The sequence below is a fragment of the Pseudochaenichthys georgianus genome, chromosome 11 (assembly GCF_902827115.2).
Source record: "Pseudochaenichthys georgianus chromosome 11, fPseGeo1.2, whole genome shotgun sequence".
In the NCBI taxonomy this organism is placed as follows: domain Eukaryota; kingdom Metazoa; phylum Chordata; class Actinopteri; order Perciformes; family Channichthyidae; genus Pseudochaenichthys; species Pseudochaenichthys georgianus.
In genome coordinates, this window is record NC_047513.1 from 32,236,752 (window position 1) to 32,244,649 (window position 7,898).

A 7,898-nucleotide genomic window follows, 5' to 3' on the forward strand; every position below is an offset into this window, starting at 1 on the left:
GTCCGCTTACCTTAGAAACGTAAAATGTGACGGCAGTGTGCAGATGGGAGCATGTTAGCTTAGCTTGGTAGCTTCAGCTAGCTCTGGAACTTCCAGCTCGGTGGCAGCAGGTCCCGCCTCGGCTCCGCCTCGCCTCTTTGCCCTTATTTGGAGCAGGCTGGAGCAGGCGGGAGTTGAACTCTGACGTCACTGTTGAGCCGTTAGTGGCCGACTCCGCCTACTAAGGGCTTCTCGGCAACTATGCAGAATCCTATGGGTGACGTCACGGACCCTACGTCCATTTATATATACAGTCTATGGTTTTAACCAAGCCACGCTCCAAAGTTATGCTAAATGTTAGCAAGGGAAAAACGGCCATGCTTTTTAATGTCAATGCTGTTTTTGCTGCAGCAGATTGCCGTCAGACGACCGTAGTGCCTCCGCTGTGGCTCAAGTTCTGTGGTGAGTATGTATTTTATCTGTAAATAACAGGATTAGAAGTGTGGGTATTGTTTAATAGAATTATGATACCAGTAGGCTACCCTTAAAACCTGTTAAGCCCGATTGCCCCCACCGCAGCGGTGCAGATGCAACATTTTACAAGAAACAGTGTCTGAGGGCTTCTTAACATTTAACAAACTATGAATATGTAATACCCAGTTATCGGGAAGAAACTCGGCTAACTGACAATATTAACAATTTTTACCTAAACGAAACAGAATTCCAACACCAAGCTCTAAATCACCACTTAGCGAAACGTGCTAACGGGGCTAACGGCTTAGCATGGTTAGCAGTCCGGTGCGTCAGCTTTAGGGCATGTAAATGACATTCTAGGTGATACAGATAGGCTATATGCTCTAGTTACCAGAAGCACATGGCTAATTATTATGCAGCACATGGCTAATTGTAATGCAGACTGACATCATCTGACTTTCCCAGTGCCCCATGTCGCAGTGATTATTATGATAAGGATAGGTATCCTTTGACTTGAGAAGTCGATACTACTTGGTACCAAGTTATTTCGGTAGGTACCCAGCCCTAAATATATATGTACATTGAAGAGAGAAATGGTGTCATTTACATTTTCAGATGCAGAAATGTATATTGGCTCTGCTATAAAAAAGATTGGCATCATCCCTCAAAAAAACATAATCTGTTGACCTGTAGATTATTTACTATTTGTGTTTATAGAAATACAGTTTTTCATTGTATAAGTGTTTTCTGTGTTGCTCTTTGTTGCTGCAGATTGAAACGCGAACTCTGCGTGTCTGGAGTCGGCGCTTTTACTGTGGGCTCAAATGTATGTGGTGAGAATACAATTGTATTTTGGTTTATCCCTGTCCCACTCGGTTATGTGATTGGCCGTTGTGTGATGTGTCACTACTGTTACTTAGACCTTCCCCATTTTATTATTGATTGATATTTCATTTGTTTTCATTTCTCTTTTGCAGTGAATGGCGCTGCAAGTTCTCCAGAATGTTGCTGTGAATGTGGCGTTGTAAGGCCTGCCCCTCAGTTTTACCAAGTAGGTCCCAAATATTAAAACATTATCGAGTGAAACGTAGATATTATGGGAATAATAATCGTTTTCCTTGTGTATATGTAAGCCGCCCCTGCACTTTTAGAACGTGGAAAGCGCTTTTAATTCATTTGAATAGATTCCATGTGACTAAAACCAGTTATCAATCCAAGAGCTCTATATTTAGGTGCCAGTTGTGTCATTGTAAGGATCTTGTCTCGGAAAGGTATTACTGGGCTCACATAAATGCACACCTTAAGAACTGGAGAATGAGATAAAGACTCAGTGTAATGTAAAGGAACCCTTTCGGCTGCAGTTCATGGACACGCTTTTTGGCAATGAATTTATGAACTTAACTTCCATGGGAGAAATACAAGACAAAGCTACAGTCAAGGTCACATACACATCCTGCAGACCTCTCAATGCTGGTGCAGATCGATGTGTGGACAGTTGCTCCTTTCCACCAACCTGTCATCCTGATGAAACCACATCTTCTCTCGGCGACAGCACCGTGATTCTCACATCTCAGAGTCCACTTCTTCGCCGTCTTCATGGCCGGATTTCTTCCATGTTCCCCGTTTTTCTTATGATTTTTTTCTTTTGGTGACAGAGCCTTCAGTGTGGCATCCCCCACCCTCTGGAACTCTCTCCCCCCCGAAATCCGCAGCGCCCAACCCTGGACATTTTCAAAAAAGCCCTCAAAACGCACCTTTTTACCGAGGCTTTCCCCACTGTATAGTTGTTTAATAGGTTTATTTTTCCGCTACTCCCCCCCCCCCACCCCCTTAACCTGTCTGCCTTTTTTCCCCTACTCCCCCCCCCCCTACCCGACTTGTAAAGCGACCTTGGGTTTCCTGAAAGGCGCTATACAAATATTATATATTATTATTTATTATTATGATGCAGAGATTAAGCTTGAGACGGCCCACGGAGTTCTCGGAGAAGAAGGGACACTGTTGATCCCTGATTCAAAGCTCCAGGCTGATATACTAGAGGGGTTGATTCAGGAGATGGTTAAGCACAAAGTCTACGCCACAGACAGGGAGTTTGACCAAGTTGCAGAGGCGCTCGTCATGAGGCATCCATGTTTACAAGAAAAAGGCTCAGCCTCCGGCTATGGGGGATGGAAGACTAGTCTCAAATACAAGTTGTCCAACTACCGTACACATCTCCGGAAAGTGGGATGTCCTGAAGTACGTGTCAATTAGTGCTGGGGGGAAACGATTATTTTGAAAACGATTAATCGGGCGATTATTTGATCGATTAGTCGACTAATCTAACGATTATTTTTCTGTTGTTCAATTCATAAAAAACGTAATGTAAAAAAATAATTGTTCACGACACTGTGTCTCAGGGGATCTTAATATTTAAGAACCTATTAATGTGTGATACCAGATTAACGGGAATAATCTCAGCTAACTGCCGATACAAACCATGTTTACCAAAACAAAACACAAGTCTCATAAGAAGCATCTAAATGACCCCTGAGCGAAAAATGCTAACGGACTTTGGCACAGAACTCAAGATAAAAGTACCCTTATTACTCATCGTAGCTGCACATACAAGATATCCGATTAAAGCTGAGACTCCACAGATTATGTCGGTATATAGTATCACTGAGTGATCCGGACTCGCGACAGGGGAAGCAAATACAGACATCACAACACGTACCTTTACAGAGCTTCTAGGGAGATCGTCTCACCACCGTAGCTGTCAATCTGATCAAAAGACGTGTTCAATGGCATTACAATGAGAAAAACGCGGCTGAATCGGTTGATCCATAGGTTTTTAACGTCTATGTATAAAAAAATGATTGAATTTATAATCCATAATTCCATTTTAATGTAAAAATCGGAGAGCAAATGCTAGCTGCTAATGGTAGCCACCACAGCTAGAACTGCTTGTTGCTGTGGGTGACCCACGTGTGTGTAGCGACGCGCCGACGCGGAAATATGTCGTCGACGATATTTTGAAGTCGACGCGTCGCTACAGCACTAGTGTAAATACTTTGAAACATAAACCTGAAGGCAAACGTTCTCCTGCCTTTTAAAGTCAAGAAACCAAAGAGGGCTGAAGTGGCCGACTGCCCTGACTTTCCACTTGGAGAATGCGCCCAGTCCTCGGCGAAGATGTTGAACTCCTTTCAGATTGCAAGAAGCGTAATAACAGAGAGACAGTTAGGGCTAAAATGGAGAGAACATTTGCATTGAGAAGACAAGAAGTCATTAGTGATGTTCCCATGACCAGCGATGTCCAAGAGAGATGGCCAGCTCTCTTTGATGTAATGGAGGCGAGTAAAAAAGTAAGGGTGTAACTTGTTGTGCTGGAGATGGTATATGCAGCTGTTGGAGTAGTGCTTGGCCCCATTAGCACGTTGTTCAGAAGTAGGTGCCCATGAATGTTGAAAAGCTGATGCTTCACTGCATCGCTGGCTCAAATGTGTAAGAAGAAGAAGGTGAAGTCGTAGGAATATTTGGAAAAGTGGGAACATGATTGAAGCAGATGAGTTGAGCTTCAGGATGTCCGTCCTCCCGGGGACGAAAAAAATAGGATCGAGGAGGGAAATTAATTTAGGGAGGAATTTGGGCCTAGAGTTAAAAGAGAAATACCGTGATGACGTCACAAATTAAAATGACTGCAAGTTTTGTGTAGCACAAGTTCTTATTATACCGCCTTGACAACAGAAACACACAGCCCATGCTGCTGGTGTTATGTCCCTACTGGTTTTCAGACCAACTGGTTTCCATATGTTGTGTTTACCGAACGCAGCAGATTCGTCACACATTCACAAACATATTATTGGCGATTTTCCACATCTCGTATCTACTGTGGTGAATATGATTGTAGAAGTTGGCACTACATCAAAGCCGCCTTAAAAAGAAATAAAAAGTTTGTCGAAAATATATCTTTTGCAAGATCAGATCTCGGTAGAGCAAAATACTTTCAGCCTTCACACCAAATGAAATCAAATGCTGAGCAAACATGCATAGTGCATACAGTTATGTGTGTCACTGTTGAGTGAAGGAAGCAGGACCCAAATGCAGATAACTGATAAACCTTTATTTCAAGGATAATGAAACTAACAGACAAAACAGAACACTCACCGGTGAACTCAGTCACCAACAAAAGACGAACCGACAAAGACAGAAAAACCAGAACTTAAATACACACAAGACTAATCATACAAACAAGACACAGGTGAGGAGGGAGGAGAAAACACGGGGACACCAGGTGAACACAATCGGGTAATCAGACACACCAGGGAAACTAACGACAGGGAACCACAGACAGATTTAAACAAGACAAAACGCAGACAGAAAACCAAAAATAGATCTAGACAAGACACCATAGAGACAGATCGTGACAATGTGATTGGCAGGTGTAAGTTTAATGAAACAAATGTGTGCATGTCAGTGGGCCGTGTTGTTCAAGCGGATTACAACTCTGCCTCTACAGTCACGGTTCCTGTCACGGCTTCACCTACAAGTCTGCTGAGGGTGTTCTCGAAACAATCGGGGCAGCAGGGCAAGAAGTTAAAAGACATGGCTGCCATGGTGACAGTGTGTGTGTGTGTGTGTGTGTGTGTGTGTGTGTGTGTGTGTGTGTGTGTGTGTGTGTGTGGGTGTGTGTGTGTGTGTTTGGTGTGTGTGTGTGTGTGTATTAGGGCTGTCAACGCGTTGACACAAAAAAGAATTAACGCCACTAATTATTTTAACGCGATTAACGCATGTGTATTTTTTGTCCTCGGCCGCCCCGTAGTTTCAGAGCGCATCGAGTTTAAAATACCATCTACAAACTGATGCTGACAGCCCCGCTCCTGCCACCCGCTTGTGGCAGACCACACTTCCACGCTCACCGGCAGGCACCGACTGGCCATCGGGAGGACCGGGAGGGTGTGTGTGTGTGTGTGTGTGTGTGTGTGTGTGTGTGTGTGTGTGTGTGTGTGTGTGTGTGTGTGTGTTGTGTGTGTGTGTGTGTGTGTCGAGCGAGAGACCTTACGTGCATTGTTGTTGTTGTTAGCATCGGGTGCTAGCTAGCTGCGCTAACGGATATAAGGAGCTGTTTAAATGAAAACAGAGGAGCGACATTTCGCCACAACTGCGCCGAGCACTTGACTTGATGCAGGAAGCAGACAGCGGGACATTGTAGGAGAAGTCAGCACACTCATGATTGCAGCGTCCAGGCAGCTCCCGTTCAAGCATATGCCTTGAGTTGCACATAGCTCCAACGATCCCACACACACACACACACACACACACCACACCACACACCCACACACACACACACACACCACACACACACACACACACACACACACACACACACACAACCCACACACCACACACACACACACGCCATTTGTATTGTATGAGAGGTTCCAGGTTGTGTGTTTAATATTCATGAGAATATTTTCATTGTTCAAATGATAATAAACATTAGCATAAAGCATATGTGTCCACTCATATGTTGATAAGATATTACAAACTTGAAAAATATCCCTCTAAGGTAATTTAGAACATATCGATTAATCGCGATTACGTTCCCCACACTGCTCCCCGGGCGCCGTTCAAAATGGCAGCCCACTGCTCCTAACACAGGATGGGTCAAATGCAGAGAAACCATTTCCCCACGGGGATTACTAAAGTATATCAAAATCAAAATCAAATAAAAGCATCCTGCAAATAATTCTGAGCGTTGGACCTAAAGGAAATCTGCCTGCTTTAAAAAGTGACATCACTATGTAACGCACTTCTATTGGCTAGTATTACATTACATGTCACTTGTTAGACGCTTTTATCCAAAGTGACTTGCCCACTCAGTACTGGGGGCGATCCCCACAGGAGCCATTTGGGGTGAAGGGTCTCAGGGACACAACGACATGCTGGCTGCTGTGGGGTTTGAACCTGCTCCCCTGATCCGAACACATGCGCACAACCCACAGTATCGTGTTCTATTGGCTCCAACATATTGTACGAGATAGGCTAAGGGGCGGGACATAAGCGGTTGACCAATCACAACAGCCAGCTAACCAATCAGAGGGCTCTGGTTTCAGACAGAGGGTGAAAAGAGGTCACATGCTGTCTTTAAGAGATGATGGTGTATTGTGTAATTATGTAAATATCAACACATCCCAGGAACAGCTAAAACCAACAATAATTTTTTTGTCAATACTTTCCGAATGCGGCATCCTGTGTTTTGACCTCGGTCCCAAACCCATGCAGATCTGATGGAATACAGTATGCTGATGTGTTAGTGCACGAGGCTGGGAACTGTAGTGCGTTGTCAAATGTTACTCAAACAGGAGGAAGGTGTATATTCGTTAGGGACTATTTCAGCTGCGCATTGATACACATTTCTTTCTTACAGGTGTTAAAGCATCAGAACGCTGACTCTTTGATTGAGTGACACAATAGACTACAATGCACATTGTACTTCATCCAGTGCATGTGTGCAGATCATGCATGTCTGAACACGATGGAGCTCGATGGTCCAGAGGAGTAGAGTAGCGATCAGGCTGGAGAAGAGTGTGAGTGATGAGTTCACTGTTGGGTTCAGGTCTGTTTCATGGGGTTTGGTGATGAGGACAGAGAGGACAGAACATCACCACGTGTCCTTTCAGATAAGATATGAGGTTTCTTTATATTCTGTCAATACAACAGTAACAGTATTTTCCCATTCGGATCCATGACAACATGCCATCTATATATCTATATCTATATATATAGATATATATAATATATCAAGGTTCAAGGTTCTTTATTTAGTCATACGGACATAGTGCAGTAATGCCGATGAAAGTCTTAGGTCACAGGCTTCTCCAACAGTGCAACACAATAACACAGATAAACAGAAAGTATAGTGCAAGTAAATAGTAAATACAAAAAGAAAAATAGTTTAAAAAGTGAAATAGTGCAATAAGAGTCTATATGCAAGTTATTGGAATGATATATTAGAGAAATAGATAAATAATGACTAGGTAGCAGATGAATGTTATGGATGTTGTTTCAGCAGTTCAGGTGTTTCACAGTCTTATGGCCGGTGGGATGAAGCTGTCTCTGAGTCTGGTGGTTTCAGTCCGGATGCTGCGGTAGCGCCTGCCGCACGGCAGCAGACTGAACAGTTTGTGGCTGGGGTGGTGGGGGTCTTTTATAATCCTGAGGGCTTTCTTCCTGATATATATATATATATATATATACATATATCAGGAAGTATATGTATTTATATATACATTAAAATGTTAAATGGTATATATATTAATCTGACTGATGTTCAATGCAATGAATTGTGTTATATTGTTTTTTTAGATGATCACAAGTCTGCAAATGTGTAAGCCGCCCCCTCAGAAACTCAGTCTGTTAGTTTATAATTACCTGCCTGCACATTTGGTAACGTGTTATCA

The 7,898-nt window shown here is 43.3% G+C and overlaps 1 long non-coding RNA gene across 1 annotated transcript; it reads left to right on the top strand.

Annotated features, from left to right (window-relative positions):
* Nucleotides 1-382: 382 nt before the first annotated feature.
* Nucleotides 383-1,505, top strand: LOC117454965 (uncharacterized). The gene is made up of 3 exons (XR_004553041.2): nt 383-441; nt 1,225-1,279; nt 1,431-1,505. It is a non-coding gene; the product is annotated as an uncharacterized lncRNA (long non-coding RNA).
* The last annotated feature ends 6,393 nt before the right edge of the window (nt 1,506-7,898 follow it).